This window comes from Heterodontus francisci, chromosome 1 (assembly GCF_036365525.1).
Source record: "Heterodontus francisci isolate sHetFra1 chromosome 1, sHetFra1.hap1, whole genome shotgun sequence".
Taxonomy (NCBI): domain Eukaryota; kingdom Metazoa; phylum Chordata; class Chondrichthyes; order Heterodontiformes; family Heterodontidae; genus Heterodontus; species Heterodontus francisci.
The window spans coordinates 211,302,626-211,320,574 of NC_090371.1; the positions used below are offsets into that span (position 1 = coordinate 211,302,626).

The following is a 17,949-nucleotide window of genomic DNA, read 5'->3' on the forward strand; positions in this document are numbered from 1 at the left end:
AACATTCTATTAGCTTTCCTAATTATGTGCTGTACCTGCATACTAACCTTTTACAATTCATGCACTAGGACACCCAGATCCCTCTGCATCTCAGAGCTCTGCAATCTCTCACCATTTAGATAATATGCTTCTTTTTTATTCTTCATGCCAAAGTGGACAATTTCCTACTTTCCCACATTATACTCCATTTGCCAGGTCTTTGCCCACTCACTTAACCTATCTATATACACTTGTAGCCTCCTTATGTCCTCTTCACAAGTTACTTTCCTACCTATCTTTGTGTCATCAGCAAATTTAGCAACCATATCTTTGGTCCCTTCATCTAAGTCATTTATATAAATTGTAAAAAGTTGAGGCCCCAGCACAGATCCCTGTAGCACACCACTCGTTACATCTTGCCAACCAGAAAATGATCCATTTATGCATACTCTCTTTTTCTTGTTAGCTCGCCAATCTTCTATCCATGCCAATATGTTACCCCCTACACCATGAGCTTTTATTTTTGCAATAACCTTTGATGTAGCACCTTATCAAATGCCTTCTGAAAATCTAAGTACAATACATCTACCGGTTCACCTTTATCCACAGCACATGTAACTCCCTCAAAGAACTCCAATAAATTGGTTAAACATGATTTCCCTTTCACAAAACCATGTTTACTCTGCCAGAGGGCTGTGGAAGCTCAGTCATTGAGTATGTCGAAAGCAGAGATTGACAGATTTCTAAATACAAATGACTTAAGGGGATAATGGGGATTGTGTGGGAAAAAGGATGATCAGCCATGATCATATTGAATGGCGGGGCAGGCTCAATGGACTGAATGGCCTACTCCTGTTCCTATGTCCCTGTGTTCCCTCTTGTGCACCAAATGATTTATACTGGGGTATATGCTGTGTTGCTTGTGTTGAAGTGCAGAAACAGTAATGTCCCTTTGCTCAGTGCCAATGCCATAAAGTCACCAGACCTTCGACTCGGATTTGTGTTGGTTATCCTCAGTAACAAGGCCATTCTTCCTGCACTGAAAAACCTGATTTTATTATCTTTTCTGTAGACAAAAACTGTTGGCACGGGGAATAAAAGCAGAAAAAAGCTGTATTTATCTCTGTAAGCAATAAAATTCTTCCTCTAAAGACTGTATAAAATGGAAGAAATAGCACCACACAAAAAGGGAAGCATAAGCAAAAGACAGATTGATATCAGTTAGTACAGCCTTTTATCATTAGAATTCAGAGGCTGTAGTGGTCAGGAAACCAAAAGCATTGTTAATATCCAGATATTTTCAAATATTATTTATGGAATCCTCATTGACAGCAAACAGATGTTTTAATTTCTCATTTCGATGAATTTTGTAACACAACAAATATAGAAGTACTGGGTTTTCTTTAGTTTTATTGCACTATTTGGGGTCTAACTCCCAGATATTGGGGAGCTATGAAGAGCACCGTGCTGATCCTGATCCCATAAAGATAAAGTGAAACTTAACTTTGGCATCCTGTTCACCAGCTAATACTGATATGATCATGCAATGTCCAAATATGGCAGTCGACGGCTTATGCACACCCTAGGACCTGCATTAGCCTTCTAAGCTGCCTTTAGCCTGATTCAGGGGGCCGTTCCAATTGCCCAGAGGTAAGCTCAGAGGAACATTGGCACGGCAACAGAATGCAAGGTCATTGCCCACTATTTATGGGTGCTACTGCCCTTTTTCTGCCAGGAGGAAGGCTTCAAAATTTACCCCAATGACACAGATTTGGAGTACCATGTCCCCAAACATTGCATTACTGTATTCATACCAGCTGCCTCTTGCAAGGCTTCACCACGCCTTATTAAAAGATACAATTTCCAAACCATTTCAAAACTTTTTAGGCCACATTCTGTCAACCAATAGAAATGGTTGGCAGTCTACCTGCTTTCAAGTTTCTGCTGTTTAAGGAAGCCACAGTTAGGTGCTTGGGAATGGTGCCAACAGCTATGATTAGGAATTTGCTGTGTGGGAACTCAAGGGGGTGAACCCGTGACCACACATCATTTGTTTTGCGGAGGTAGAAAATCTGTATAAAATCGGTATTTCTTGAGATTTGGTAGCTATTGTTAGCCTGCTGGGGAAAATTCATGTCATTTACTGTATTGTTATTCATGTAGGGTGTGAGATCAGATCTTCAAGAGACTTGTTGAGGGGGTGGTAACAACTCATTAAAAACTTTGGCATTAGTCATAATGTACCACACTTACACTGTGAAGCACCTGGCCCACAAATATTAACCATTCAAAAACCATGATAACGCAAAATGTTAAACACAATTAACAACTTGTTCATAATTAACATAATACAGTATATCCTATTAGCTGTATCAGGTGTAACATTTACTTTAATGACTTCGTTTGAAACCCAATTGATGAAAGTGTTTAATTGGTCAACTGAGACCCAATCCATAGTGCAACAGTTGTTTGTGTAAAACAGAATTGACATACTGCCCTGTTCCCACTGGAAACCCACTGACCGTCATTGTAATTCTGGAGCTGACTCACAAGAGCTTCCACGAAAGCTGCAATGGATGTGAACGTTAATTTTTGTGATGAGAGCCTGGCTGCAGTGCCCTTGGAGGTGACCACACCCTCCAAGGTCGACTACAGACTGCTAATATCCTGGGTTATAACAACATATGTGGACCTCTCTACACTATCAGCCATGGTGTTGGAACTCTTTGGCAGCCTTACCAACATGCAACATATTGCCAGGCAGTTTTCCTTTCATAGCTCCTGGGTGTCTGAAGTTCTTGGCTGGGACTTAACCATAGGCGGACAGGAGCCAGCCACAGACTGAAAAGTCGGTGGGGAACCCGTTTCCGCCTCACCTGGGGATCCAACCTGTATTTTGTGGGTCCCCGGGCTTCAATTGTTCTGAGGCGGGACTTCCACCCGCTTGAGTAGGAAGTCCTGCCTAATAGAGCTGCCAGCCAATCAGCGGGCCAGCAGCTCCTAGACTCAGCAGCGCCACCGGGAGCGGTGACCACTGCTGGGACTACAGCCCAGCGAGAAGTAAAGATGCCAGGGAGCCTGGAAGGTGGGTTAGTTTTGGTTGCCTCGCTGGGGGTAATCGGTCGGGCCCCGGCAAGTCAAGGGTGGTCGGTTGGGGGGATGGGGGACCGTATTGGGGGTGGTTGGGGTAGCGGGGGTGGCATTCCATTGGGCACAGGGTGCCCGATCATGAGGGGCCCCCCCCCCGGGACATTACAGAGCCGCCTGCTTTTGGCAGGTGGCTTCTCTCGGGTCTAGGACGCCTGCTTGCCACGCATAGAATCCGCATGGAGGCGGGGTGGGCGACCCTTGATTGGCTTGGGGCAGGTGGGCCGTTTCTCGCTGCCGCTGCCTGCGTAAAGTAGTAGCGGAGGCGGGAGTGGGTCAGGAAGGGTTCCCATAGCCTCCTGCTCCATTTTACGCAGTTCCACCCCCCCCCCCCCCTCCCCCCGCCACCATCCCACACTTTGGGGTGGCGTAAAATTCAGCCCCTTGTCTCTGTTCTCAGCAGAGCAGGCATAGCACCTCGCTCTCAGGTGAGCTCTTTCCTGGGCTCTCTCTGCCACCACCATCTGCTACTGCTCACTAGTGCTGGGTGCATCACCACGTGCAAACCCTTCTAACAGTCTCTAACCCAGCCTGTGTGATAGCCTCTGCACTTGCGAGCGCTGGAGCCTTCTCAGAAGAATTCTCTTCCTCTGAAGTGAAATTTTCTATGGATTATGGCTGTTGAGAAGGATCCAGAGGACAGAGAAAAGGCTGAAGATGTTGGATGGCACTTAGAGACTGGAACGTATCAGATGACAGGTATCACCATGAAGCTTGATGTTGTCAAGCTGTGTGATGTACATTCTTTCTGAAGTTAATGAACAAGTGGAACTCGCTGCCGACGATTGTGGTGGTGGAAGCAGAGACAATCAATGATTTCAAAAGGAAGCTGGATGAGCACTTGAAGGAAATAAACTTGCAGGACTGCAGAGATTGAACAAGGGAGTGGGACTGACTGGATTGCTCTGCGAAGAGCTGGCATAGACTTGATAGACCATATGGCCTCCTTCTATGCCGCAAATGATTCTAAGTAATAATAAGAGACCCTGTTCAAAGAAGCCCCCGACTTAAAAATGTCCTATCCTGAGAGCTCTGGAGGTACCACTGATCTCCAGAACTTGCATTCCAGCTGAAGGCCTTTATAGTTTTGGCTGCCCCCTGCACCGTTCCACCCGCCGCCCCCCCCACCCCCCCCCCCACCCCCCAAGTCTTACTCTTCTCCCTTGTGCTGTCTACATTTAATTCTGGAGCAAGAGAGGGTGAGAATTAGTCATTGTCTACTGAAAAGGAAAGCACACACATGGAGCTTCTGCTTGTTGTGCACATGCTGAGAGGGAGAAGAAGCAAACAGATTCAGGAACTGGAGGTGTTGAATGGAAAATATATGTCTGGAATGGTAAATGCGGAAGGAGCCATGAGAGATATTGTTGATTTTGCAAAGGGTAGCAAGTGAGCAGAGAATGCTGCTAGTGGTTGTTGTGAAGGGAGCAAAGAAGAGGTGGATCTGTGTTTGGAATGAGAATGAGAAATAGTACAGTATGACCTGGTAATGGGTGGTGAAGGATGTGATGGTGTTGTTCAGAATGCTGGCAGAGCAAGGAAAGGTCTGTTGATGTGTGTTATTGAGAGATATGTATTCACCCTTGCTGCTTTTGTGAGGTCAGTAAAGTGCTTCCTGCACCGGATCCAGGTCCTAAGAGTGGTGCTCTTGAAGCAGACAATCTCAGCAATCTCTCTCCAGGCCAGCTGCTCATCATGTTTAGAGATCCCTCTCGCAATGATTGGAAACAGAACTTCCCTCTTCGCATTCACTTCTTCTATGAGGACATTCAGGGAGGTTTCAGTGCACTATGTCTCTTGCCTGCAAATCATTTTCAGCAGTTTCTTCCTCCACTACTCATACAGTCAAATCAGCCAGATGGGAATTCAGCTTCCCTTCCAGAGGTTCCTACCCACTTTAAAGAAGCCTCTGCAGGCCCACCAGAAATTACTCCCGGAAGTGGGCAGGTTTCCTGTTAGGTCAGGGAATCTGGAAGGAAAAATAAAATGTGGCTGTAGAGTTAAAATAGCCTGCTTTTAAATTTTCTGCAGCGGCTGAGTCTTGCACCCACCCCTCCACCATCTCGCTGAAAACACACCCGGAGATGAAATTGGGACTAATGTTAATCCTCCTCTCCCTTATCTGAGCAGAGTCAGAATGTATTGACCATTATGGTGATGTCCATCCACTGTCTGATATCTGTCATCTGTGATCAGTTCCTTATCAACCAAGAACTTTCGTGGCCTCACCTGTTTAATACAGCTGCAAGTAGATGGAGCTGAGTTTTTTTGAAAATTAAGTATTCATTTTTAAGGTAGCTGTCCCCACCATTTTTCTAGTGACCTTAATCCAGCAACTTAGTGGACTAATTGTCATGAAAATTATTTACACATGGGACAGGATGTGGTGAGCCTAATACTCGAGCAAAGTAGCATAATATTCAGCTGCAGGAATGACAAAACGAGACAACCATGTCACCTCAATAGTAATGCTTTTTTCACTCTGTTGGATCATCTAAATTGATATTTAAAAAGTATAAATAATGAATATTTTCAATAGACTGAGGTGAACAAAGAACAAAGAACAAAGAACAAAGAAAATTACAGCACAGGAACAGGCCCTTCAGCCCTCCAAGCCTACGCCGATCCAAATCCTCTATCTAAACCTGTCGCCTATTTTCTAAGGGTCTGTATCTCTTTACTTCCTGCCCATTCATGTATCTGTCTAGATACATCTTAAAAGACGCTATCGTGCCCGCGTCTACCACCTCCGCTGGCAAAGCGTTCCATGCACCCACCACCCTCTGCGTAAAGAAATTTCCACGCATATCCCCCCTAAACTTTTCCCCTTTCACTTTGAACTCGTGTCCCCTTGTAATTGAATCCCCCACTCTGGGAAAAAGCTTCTTGCTATCTACCCTGTCTATACCTCTCATGATTTTGTACACCTCAATCAGGTCCCCCCTCAACCTCTGTCTTTCTAATGATAATAATCCTAATCTACTCAACCTCTCTTCATAGCTAGCGCCCTCCATACCAGGCAACATCCTGGTGAATCTCCTCTGCACCCTCTCCAAAGCATCCACATCCTTTTGGTAATGTGGCGACCAGAACTGCACGCAGTATTCCAAATGTGGCCGAACCAAAGTCCTATACAACTGTAACATGACCTGCCAACTCTTGTACTCAATACCCCGTCCGATGAAGGAAAGCATGCTGTATGCCTTCTTGACCACTCTATTGACCTGCGTTGCCACCTTCAGGGAACAATGGACCTGAACACCCAAATCTCTCTGTACATCAATTTTCCCCAGGACTTTTCCATTTACTGTGTAGTTCACTCTTGAATTGGATCTTCCAAAATGCATCACCTCGCATTTGCCCTGATTGAACTCCATCTGCCATTTTTCTGCCCAACTCTCCAGTCTATCTATATTCTGCTGTATTCTCTGACAGTCCCCTTCAGTATCTGCTACTCCACCAATCTTAGTGTCGTCTGCAAACTTGCTAATCAGACCACCTATACTTTCCTCCAAATCATTTATGTATATCACAAACAACAGTGGTCCCAGCACGGATCCCTGTGGAACACCACTGGTCACACGTCTCCATTTTGAGAAACTCCCTTCCACTGCTACTCTCTGTCTCCTGTTGCCCAGCCAGTTCTTTATCCATCTAGCTAGGATACCTTGGACCCCATGCGCCTTCACTTTCTCCATCAGCCTACCATGGGGAACCTTATCAAACGCCTTACTGAAGTCCATGTATATGACATCTACAGCCCTTCCCTCATCAATCAACTTTGTCACTTCCTCAAAGAATTCTATTAAGTTGGTAAGACATGACCTTCCCTGCACAAAACCATGTTGCCTATCACTGATAAGCCCATTTTCTTCCAGATGGGAATAGATCCTATCCCTCAGTATCTTCTCCAGCAGCTTCCTTACCACTGACGTCAGGCTCACCGGTCTATAATTACCTGGATTATCCCTGCTACCCTTCTTAAACAAGGGGACAACATTAGCAATTCTCCAGTCCTCCGGGATCTCACCCGTGTTTAAGGATGTTGCAAAGATATCTGTTAAGGCCCCAACTATTTCCTCTCTCGCTTCCCACAGTAACCTGGGATAGATTCCATCCGGACCTGGGGACTTGTCCACCTTAATGCCTTTTAGAATACCCAACACTTTCTCCCTCCTTATGCCGACTTGACCTAGAGTAATCAAACATCTGTCCCTAACCTCAACATCCGTCATGTCCCTCTCCTCGGTGAATACCGATGCAAAGTACTCGTTTAGAATCTCACCCATTTTCTCTGACTCCACGCACAACTTTCCTCCTTTGTCCTTGAGTGGGCCAATCCTTTCTCTGGTTACTCTCTTGCTCCTTATATATGAATAAAAGGCTTTGGGATTTTCCTTAACCCTGTTTGCTAAAGATATTTCATGACCCCTTTTAGCCCTCTTAATTCCTCGTTTCAGATTGTGCCTACAATCCCGATATTCTTTCAAAGCTTCGTCTTTCTGCAGCCGCCTAGACCTTATGTATGCTTCCTTTTTCCTCTTAGCTAGTCTCACAATTTCACCTGTCATCCATGGTTCCCTAATCTTGCCATTTCTACCCCTCATTTTCACAGGAACATGTTTCTCCTGCACGCTAATCAACCTCTCTTTAAAAGCCTCCCACATGTCAAATGTGGATTTACCTTCAAACAGCTGCTCCCAATCTACATTCCCCAGCTCCTGCCGAATTTTGGTATAGTTGGCCTTCCCCCAATTTAGCACTCTTCCTTTAGGACCACTCTCGTCTTTGTCCATGCTGCATCTAAAAGCAAACTGTGGGCAATTTTAACTTCTGTTGATGATGTAAACTGGACGAGTTTGTTTGGCCACATTTTATACGCTCCACCTGATTTTCCTTTTTGTGGACTTCAGTAGAAAGGAAAATTGGGGCGAGAGTTTTTTTGGCGGCTGATCTGCTCTCGCCTATCATACACCATTACAGAAAGTTCAAACTGCCCCAAGTGAGTCCACAGCAGCCGATGCTGGTGGCACTGATGCAAGCAGGTGCAGAATTATAAATACAAGTAGTACGACTTTATCCCATGCAGATGGCCTTTTGACTGCATAGTCAATTTCTACTTGCTCAGCTCGGGGCAGTGAATCTAGACAGGAGCATGAACGTCAGTCCTCCATTGTGGTAAATGCTGAAGACTCTTACACCACACGAATTCAAAACCACATGCACTTAAAAGCTGTAGCCACTCCTGCAATCTCTCTGACCACCTGTCTCATTGGTCTGGATTTTACAGTGGCAGTGATGGCAAAACTGTGAGCATTTGTGGTCATTACATTAGAGGCCTGCTTTAGGTCAGGATAAAGAACCCGACCCGAACCCAACCGAACTACAGTGGACCCGAGTCCGACCCGAGTCCCTCCAATTTTGCCCCACGCCCGACCTGACCCAAACCCGCCACTACTGGGCCCGACCCGACCATCCCTTTACTTACCTTCCTGACACCGAACCTGCAAGAAGCTGCAGCACATGCGCGATGACATCATAGTGACGCCAGTCGCTCTGCACAGACTCAGTTTTGTCCCAAACTCCCAGCCCAGGTAAGTTTTTTTTATTTTTAATACTTACCCGCAGAGCACTTAACGTGTATGTCCGGCCCGACCTGACCAGACCCGACCTGGACTTGGCCCGACCTGACACGAGCCCAAAAGCTGGCCCCGGATGATGGGCCCGACCCGACCCGAACCTGACACATGTCATCAGGTCCCATCGGGATCGGGTCGGGTAGCAGGCCTCTACCTTATACCACTGAAACTGACAACAACTTTGGGAGTTCGCACATGTGCAGAGTAACATGGAAATCCAGAAGTTGCTGTCAGTGATTCTACGCTGCTGAGTTCCACATACCCCGACTGCCTGACTGCAATCCCTAAACAATCAGTTAGTTGACAAAAACTTTCACTATAGTCTCGCTATAAAAACCCTTGAAAATGTTACACCTTGTAGAATGAGGTGTAACAGGGTTTTTAACAGTATACTAACTTCATAGTTGCTGCTAAACACCCTCACTGGTCCTGAAAAGCTAATTTTATATTTGTGGAATACAAAATTTCTCCATTAAAATAAAAAAAATCCACATAGTTTGAAATTTCTTTTTTTAAAGTTTGCTTATCTTTATTTTAGCTTCTATGTTAATCCAATCAATCATTTATCTCACGATCTGAAAATTAAATTAAAAGGGAAGGGATTCAACGCTTTTAACTTCTTGGTTTGCTGTTTGTGGGAATACTTGAATATGATTGGCTGCTTACCTTGCTTGCTATCATCGCTGCTGCTGAACACCTGGAGACCCCCTTGAGTGGTGACAGATTTAAACTGCTACTGGGAAAGGGGGCGCCTGTGCCATAAGATTGCTTGATCTTTGTGAGCATCTTTCTTCAAGGTCTGCACTGAGCGCCGTTTCTTCACCACTGACTGCAAAATCTAGCCTGCTCTCTCTATCTGATTCACTCTATTTGTGTCTCTGTGTTAAGTTTTATAGAGTCATAGAGTTATACAGCACAGAAACAGGCCCTTCGGCCCATTGTGTTTGTGCCGGCCATCAAGCACCTATCTATTCTAATCCCATTTTCCAGCACTTGGCCCGTAGCCTTGTATGCTATGGCATTTCAAGTGCTCATCTAAATACTTCTTAAATGTTGTGAGGGTTCCTGCCTCTACCACCCATTCAGGCAGTGCATTCCAGATTCCAACCACCCTCTGGGTGAAAAGATTTTTCCTCAAATCCCCTCTAAACCTTCTGCCCCTTACCTTAAATCTATGCCCCCTGATTATTGACCCCTCATCTAAGGGAAAAAGGTTCTTCTGCCTACCCTATTTATGCCCCTCATAATTTTGTATACCTCTTTCAGGTCTCCCCTCAGCCTTCCCTGCTCTAAGGAAAACAACCCTAGTCTATCCAGTCTCTCTTCATAGCTGAAATGCTCCAGCCCAGGCAACATCCTGATGAATCTCCTCTGCATCCTTTCCAGTTTGCAATCACATCCTTCCTATTTTGTGGTGACCAGAACTGTACACAGTACTACAGCTGTGGCCTAACTAGCGTTTTATACAGCTCCATTATAACCTCCCTGCTCGTATATTCTGTGCCTCGGCTAATAAAGGCAAGTGTCCCACCTGCTTTCCTAACCACCTTATCTACCTGTGCTGCTGCCTTCAGTGATCTATGGACAAGTACACCGAGGTTCCTCTGACCCCCTGTACTTCCTAGGGCCCTATTCCCTTGCCTTGTTAGTCCTCCCAAAATGCATCATCTCACACTTCTCAGGATTAAATTCCATTTACCACTGCTTCGCCCATCTTACCAGCCCATCTGTATCGTCCTGTAATCTAAGTCTTTCCTCCTCATTGTTTATGACACCATCAATTTTCGTGTCATCTGCGAACTTACTGATCATACTTCCTATATTCACGTCTAAATCATTAATGTACACTGCAAACAGCAAGGGTCCCAGCACCGATCCCTGCGGTACACTACTGGCCATAGGCTTCCAATCGCAAAAACAACCCTCGACCATTACCCTCTGCATCCTGCCACTAAGCCAATTTTGGATCCAATTTGCCCTGGATCCCATAGGATCTTACCTTCTTAACCAATCTTCCATGTGGGACCTTATCAAAAGCCTTACTGAAGTCCATGTAGACTACATCAACTGCTTTACCCTCATCTACACATCTAGTCACCTCCTCAAAAGATTCCATCAAGTTTGTTAGACATGATCTCTCCCTGACAAAGCCATGCTGACTTTCCTTCATTAATCTCTGTCTCTCCAAGTGGAGATTACTCCTGTCCCTCAGAATTGTTTCCAATAGTTTCCCTACCACTGATGTTAGACTCACTAGCCTGTAATTACCTGGTTTATCCCTGCTACCCTTCTTGAATAATGGTACCACATTTGCTGTCCTCCAGTCCTCTGGCACATTTCCTGTGGCCAGAGAGGATTTGAAAATTGGTGTCAGAGCCCCTTCTATCTCCTCTCTTGCCTCACATAACATCCTGGGGTACATCTCATCTGGGCCTGGGAATTTATCCACTTTTAAGCCTGCTAAAAACACTAATACCTCCTCCCGTTCAAGGCTAATTTGTTTGAGTATATCACAGCCCTTATCTCTACACCTACATTGCCCTTCTCCATAGTGAACACAGATGAAAAGTAATCATTTAAAATCTCACCTACGTCCTCCGGCTGCACACACAGATTGCCACTTTGGTCCCTGATGGGCCCTACTCTTTCCTTGGTTATCCTCTTGCCCTTAATATACTTATAAAACGCCTTGGGATTTTCCTTTACCTTGCCCGCCAGTGTTTTTTCATGCCCCCTCTTTACTCTCCTCATTATTTTTTTAAGTACCCCCTACACTTTGTATACTCCTCTAGCGCCTCCGCTGTTTTCAGCCCCCTGAGTCTGCCATAAGCCTCCTTTTTTTTTCCTTATCCAATCCTCTATATCCCTTGACATCCAGTGTTCCTTGGACTTATTGGTCCTACCCTCCACCTTTATGGGAACATGCTGGCCCTGAACTCTCACTATTTCCTTTTTGAATGACTCTCACTGGTCTGATGTGGACTTTCCTACAAGTAACTGTTCCCAGTCCACTTTGGCCAGTTTGGGGAGTTATATATATTGAAGTCTCACTTTTTTCACTTGCAGCAAAGAAAGTACCAGATGTCACAACGTAAAGCAAGCAGAACATATTCAGTTCCTGGTAAATCTGTTCAGTTTGTGTGGAGAGCAGTGCACCTCAATATGCTGCCTGCATTCCCAGATCATTGTCTTACTCCAATGCACTGTCAGATATCAGGCAGTTGCTGCTGCAGCTATTTTTGGTAGTGAAAAATCCACTTGTCAGTGTTGTACTGACAATTCCAAATGCTTGCCTTTAGTTCCAGTGGTAGGAAACAGTTAACAGTTACAAATTCTACATCCGCCAGGCCGATAACTTGCATGTTGGGGGTCATTAGTTTCATCACGTTTAGATTCCTATTAAGCACCGTTCTGCGACACAGCCTGAGCTGACGGCATGTTCTTGGCAATATAAAGTAAACATCATTATGCCATGTTAGTTCACATAGCCATTAGATAGAAATTCCTTAAAATACTTAACCCCAACCCCCACAATCATTCTTAAAGTCAGTTCAGGATACCATTTAAATTTACTCTCGTCCTTACTCACTCTCAGTTCTACAGGATTTTCCCACAGCCCTTAATAAGCAATTTTCTTTTCAAAAATTTTCCTTCACCTATTTCAGGGTAGTGCTGATCACATGAAAAGTACATTACTGTTTTCTGAGGTTTCTGCTCACTTGTTTTTTCATGGACTGCCTTTTCATTTGGAAAGAAGATTGAGAGGAAATGATACGCCTAAATTTTTACAGTGGTGTAGCAAGTTCATGTTTCAAAGCATTCTGTGTGGTGTGTAGTGGTTTTGCACTTTTTTATTCATTCATGGGATGTGGGCGTCGCTGGCTAGGACAGCATTTATTGCCCATCTCTAATTTCCCTTGCGAAGGTGGTGGTGAGCCGCCTTCTTGAACTGCTGCAGTCCGTGTGGGATAGGTATACCCACAGTGCTGTTAGGAAGGGAGTTCCAGAATTTTGACCCAGTGACAGTGAAGGAACAGTGATATAGTTCCAAGTCAGGAGGGAAACTTGCAGGTGGTGGTACTCCCATGCATCTGCTGCCCTTGTCCTTCTAGGTGGTAGAGGTCACGGGTTTGGTAGGTGCTGTCTAAGGAGCCTTGGTGTGTTGCTGCAGTGCATCGTGTAGATGGTACACACTGCTGCCACTGTGCATCGGTGATGGAGGGAGTGAATGTGGATGGAGTTCCAATCAAGAGGGCTGCTTTGTCCTGGATGGTGTCAAGCTTCTTGAGTGTTGTTGGATTTGCACTCATCCAGGCAAGTGGAGAGTTCCATCACAATCATGACTTGTGCCTTGTAGATGGTGGACAGGCTTTGGGGAGTCAGGAGGTGAGTTACTGTCCGCAGGATTCCTAACCTGTGACCTGCTGTTGAAGCCATGGTATTTATATGGCTACTCCAGTTCAGTTTCTGTTCAATGGTAACCCCCAGGATGTTGATAGTGGGGGATTCAGTGATCGTAATGCCATTGAATGTCAAGAGGAGATGGTTAGATTCTCTCTTTTTTGAGATGGTCATTGCCTGGCACTTGTTACTTGCCACTTATCAGCCTAAGCCTGGATATTGTTCAGATCTTGCTGAATTTATACATGGCCTGCTTCAGTATCTGAGGAGTCACGAATGGTGCTGAACATTGTGTAATCATCAGCGAACATCCCCACTTCTGACCTTATGATTGAAGGAAGGTCATTGATGAAGCAGCTGAAAATGGATTTCAGTCTTGCTGCCAGGGGGAAGAACAGAGCAGGGACCAAAAATTTTCCCAAAGGGCAGATGGAAAAATGCCACTAGTTTACTGCTGAGCCAGATTCTGGGGACATGTCTGCTTGTTCTGCAGGGCAAAGGGTAACCTGAATTGAAAAAAGTATGTGGTTTTATACATATATAATATATGTGCATGTACATGAAAATATAATGTGACCTGCTATGTGGGTACTCAAAGAATCTTAAACCCTGGCATTCTTTTCTTGCCTTGTTTTCCCACCTCTTCATTTCTTCTTCTTCTCCATTCTCTCCTGTCATTTCTCTGGTTAATCTATCTAATCCTTCCATTTGAACCCTTTATGATTTAAAAAAATAAATCTGAAATACTTCTCTCACCTTGTGTGGTTCTCTGGTTCCAACCTTCCATTTTGGACGTTGCCTCATTGCATAAGTGTGTTTTGATTGGCTAAAAATTCAGCCTAAAAGGTTGTTTTTTGGCCAATAAAAAGTTCTGTTGTCTGCATCGTAGGTGCAACTAAGTGTATGTCAAAACAAATGGGATGTCAATGGACAAGTCATTTTATCATCAGCACAGAATCTTTCATGAAAGGTAAACTTTGTTAAAAACTGTGGGGCACTATTTCCTTTTGTAGTGCCTGAGTGTAAAGGATTGCCTGGGGTGGGGGAACCGGGGGGTGGGGGTGGGGAGGTGGTGGCAGGTGGGGATGGAGGAGCACACAGAGGAAAATTGGGCAGTGGTGCGAGGGGGGAAATCACATTCCCATCATGAAATCATGCCTGTTTTTCTGAGCATTCACCTCTCTGCACACTGCCCATGCAATTGTTTACAATCAAACACTACAAGAGGAAGATCTGCCCTCTTAGAATGTTACCAAAGATTAAATGATTTCAACTGCATTGGAATGTTTTAGGCCTGAGACCAGGAAGTGGCACATAACATCCCATTGTTTATAAAGTTAAAAAATAAGTCGAGTGCTAATTTTATTTTCTAGTGTCGTCCTAGTAATTGAAGAAGTCTTATATGGCTTGGACAACCAAATCTAATGAGCAGATATACTATAAATGCTAAGGTTCGACCTACTTATAAGTAGGCCAGAGAAGCAATGTTTTGATATAACTAGTATGGTCTTGTAATTATGTATTGTCGATCTCGTAGTGCCTTAAAGTTACTAAATCACCAGAATGCCAGACCATTTCTGTTGTAGATACCGTCGTGTCTCACTGGATGGCTGAAAATTTACTAGCACTTCGGAGACAGGGTGGGAGGCAGGAAGGCTGGAAAAATCATGTTGGGAGGTAAGCCCAATGTTACCCGGTCACTTCAGCTGGCTGCTCCTGTCATTGACCTGAGAGAGAGAAAGAGAGAGAGAGAAGAGTGATTAGAGGGTAGTGCGCATTCCAACACATCCTTCTGACTACTCCTAGTCTGGAGATTCATGTGACCAGTGAGCACTATGCTTTGTGCTTGCCACTGGTTTTTTTGTGCCCATTCATATAGCCACTCACTGTCTCAGGATTCCATTCCTGTCTCAACATCAGCCATTACCCGGCCTTCCTCCAGGCCACCCAGCTCCAGCGCTTCTTTCTCCATGGGTGTCAGGATGGCAAGGTATGGGATGCCACCACCCATCTTGGCTCTCTCTAGCATTCAAAGCTTGCTTCTCCTGCAAGCACATCCATTTTCATTGTTAGTCGCTCGTCAAAGACATACCCGATGCCTATGCTGGTGGCAATCTTATTGTCCGTCATGGTGCCACAGAGATGCCTGCAGTATGCTGCCACTCAGTCAACTCTGACTGAGGCTGTCCACAGAGAGCTTGCCATGCCTCTGACAGCCAATGCTGCTGTTTGGGCATTGCCAGTGACTGGGTGGGCATGCCCTTTCTACTGATCACACATTCATCCTAAGTCACATGTAAGGCTGTAAGCATAACATTGTGTGCTACACTCATCTTGTTGTAGGCTACAACACATATATACACACAAATGTATGAGTATATGTGTATATATATATATATATAAGTATATTTAGGCCTACACACAAGATAGTGCACAACCATTAGCCACCCACATTGTCAGATGCATCTTATGTAAAGGTCATGCAGAGGAGGTGCTCAGAAAAGCAAAAATATATATAGTTCTGTACTTTACCCAATGCTGCAATCTTAATCTTACTGCCTGTGCCATAATCAACCTCTAAATCTGGCCATGCATTAAACTGTCACTCAGCAGCTTAAAACCTAAGAGGGAAATCCTGTCCCAGACAAGCTAACAAGGTTGCAATTACTTAAAATGTAAATAGGCTACTTGTTAATTACTATTAAAAAGACTGATGGTCGGATTTTAGATTTATTGTGCAAAAATTATTTTATTGCACTGTTTAGAGGCAAAAATGCTGATTGGCCACTAAAAAATAAAATTCATGCCTTTGGACTGCAGACTCAGTTATACTTGGGCAGTTTGAAAGGGAGGTGAATGTTGCATTTGAAGAAGAATGAGCACCAGTAATATAGCAATTCATTTTTTTAAACTATTCTGATAGGTCCTGAATTAAATGATCTGAGGTTGCCATGGAAATATAAAAGTTGTCTTCAGGATTCTTATTCAAAAAGGAGGGGTATAACCATCCAGATTTCTGTTCCTGATCGCTGTCCAGAAACTTCTCATGGAACATACATATGTGTGGAAATTGGGTGAGAGTGGATTAGCCCCAGCAGTGCTACTTTCCACCGTAGAATAATCTGCTGACATTTACAATCTTGGTTCACATCAATGAATGGGCAAGACATCACCTATGTATTTCGATTAAAGTTTGACCACATTTAGTCATGGAATCATCTTGGTGCTGCAAAGCCAGATTCTATGCTTGGTAATGATTACAAAACGGATCAGGATGTGTTCTCAAATGTAAAAGAAAGTTAAGACTATATGCATTATAAACTGGTTGATCTCCAATGGAATTATTCACAGACAAACTTTAAAAAAGTCTCTGGGCTAGATTTATTTTACCCCGACAGTGGGGTTCCCAACAACAAGATAGAAGACAGAAGGTGATGGGGAGTGGGGGGTGGGGGGAACGTGACTCCGCTTTGGCCCTGTTTCAGACCCCTGGTCGAATTCCACGGTAGGCAGCCAATTAACTGCCTGTCATCAGGGATGCCCTTTAAGGAACAGACTCGCGTCGCCAGAGCTGCTGACCAATCAGAGAGGCGGGAACTCAGCAGTACCAACAGTCCACTGGGAGTGGTGACCATTGCTGGTACTGCAGGAGGCCTGCAGTGGTGAACATGCAGGAGACCCCGGGATCCACATAAGTGATGTTGGGATTGCTGGGGCTAGTCAGGCAGGCCCCAGCGTGGGGGTGGATGGGGGGGTGTTGGTGAGAACGGGAGGGGGAGAGGGAAGATGTGTTTTGCCATGGGGGTGGCCATCACTGACAGGGGGTTCCTCTGTGGGCCATGGATTGCCCCCAGAAGAGGGACCCACACCCCCCCTCGCTGAGCCAATCAGGTCTCACCTGGCGGTGTCACCACATGCGTCAGGCCTCTCTGACAATGTAGGGGCTGTCACCCAATGCCCACCCTATGCCATTTTGTGTGCCCCCCACCTCCGTTCCTGTCTCCAAGGGCAGGATAAAATCCAGCTCTCTCAGTCCCTGCTTGTCTCCCAGAGCAGAACTTTCAACTCCATTACATTCCAATGTGGAAAGAAAAATTGGGTGGGATACATAACAGGTGGCAGACTCACTACCCATGTTAAATGCCCCTGCGAAAGTTGAATATTCTTCCACTAACCAATTGGATCAGTGCAGGTATCGCTTTTTATGTCCACAGAGCAAAGCACCTTAAAGCCATTGAATTACTTTTGGAGTGTAGTCACATAGGAGAGCACGGCAATCACTATGCAGACAGCAAGGTCCCCCAAACAGCACTGAGATAATGACCATTTAATCTGTTTTTGTGTTGGCTGAGGGATAAATGTTAGCAAGGACACTAGGAGAAATCCCGTGCTATTCTTCAAAGATTACTGTGTGATATTTTACACAGTTTAATGTCTGTTCCTAAGGATAACACCTCGACAAACATCAGGACATAGGAACCACAGTAGGCCATCCAGCCACTTGAGCTATTCAATTAGATCATGGCTGATCTGCATACTAACTCCATTTACTTGCCTTTGATATATATCTCTTGATACCTTTACTGATCTCAGGTCTTGAAAATTTCATTTGACCCAGCGTCCACAGGCTTTTTGGGGGACAAAGTTCCAGATTTCCAGTACCCTGATAATGTAGCATTCTCTCAGTACTGCACTGAAATGGTAGTCTAGATGAAGTGCTGAATTCCTGCAATGGTGAGTTATGTGGTGTTACCTATGTATTTATCTTTTACAGGCTGACAAG

The 17,949-nt window shown here is 44.9% G+C and overlaps 1 protein-coding gene across 2 annotated transcripts in view; it reads left to right on the forward strand.

Annotated features, from left to right (window-relative positions):
* The window catches only part of nr3c2 (nuclear receptor subfamily 3, group C, member 2), a 438,927-nt gene that overhangs the window by 62,678 nt on the left and 358,300 nt on the right, over positions 1 to 17,949 (forward strand). The gene's annotated exons all lie outside the window — the stretch shown is intronic.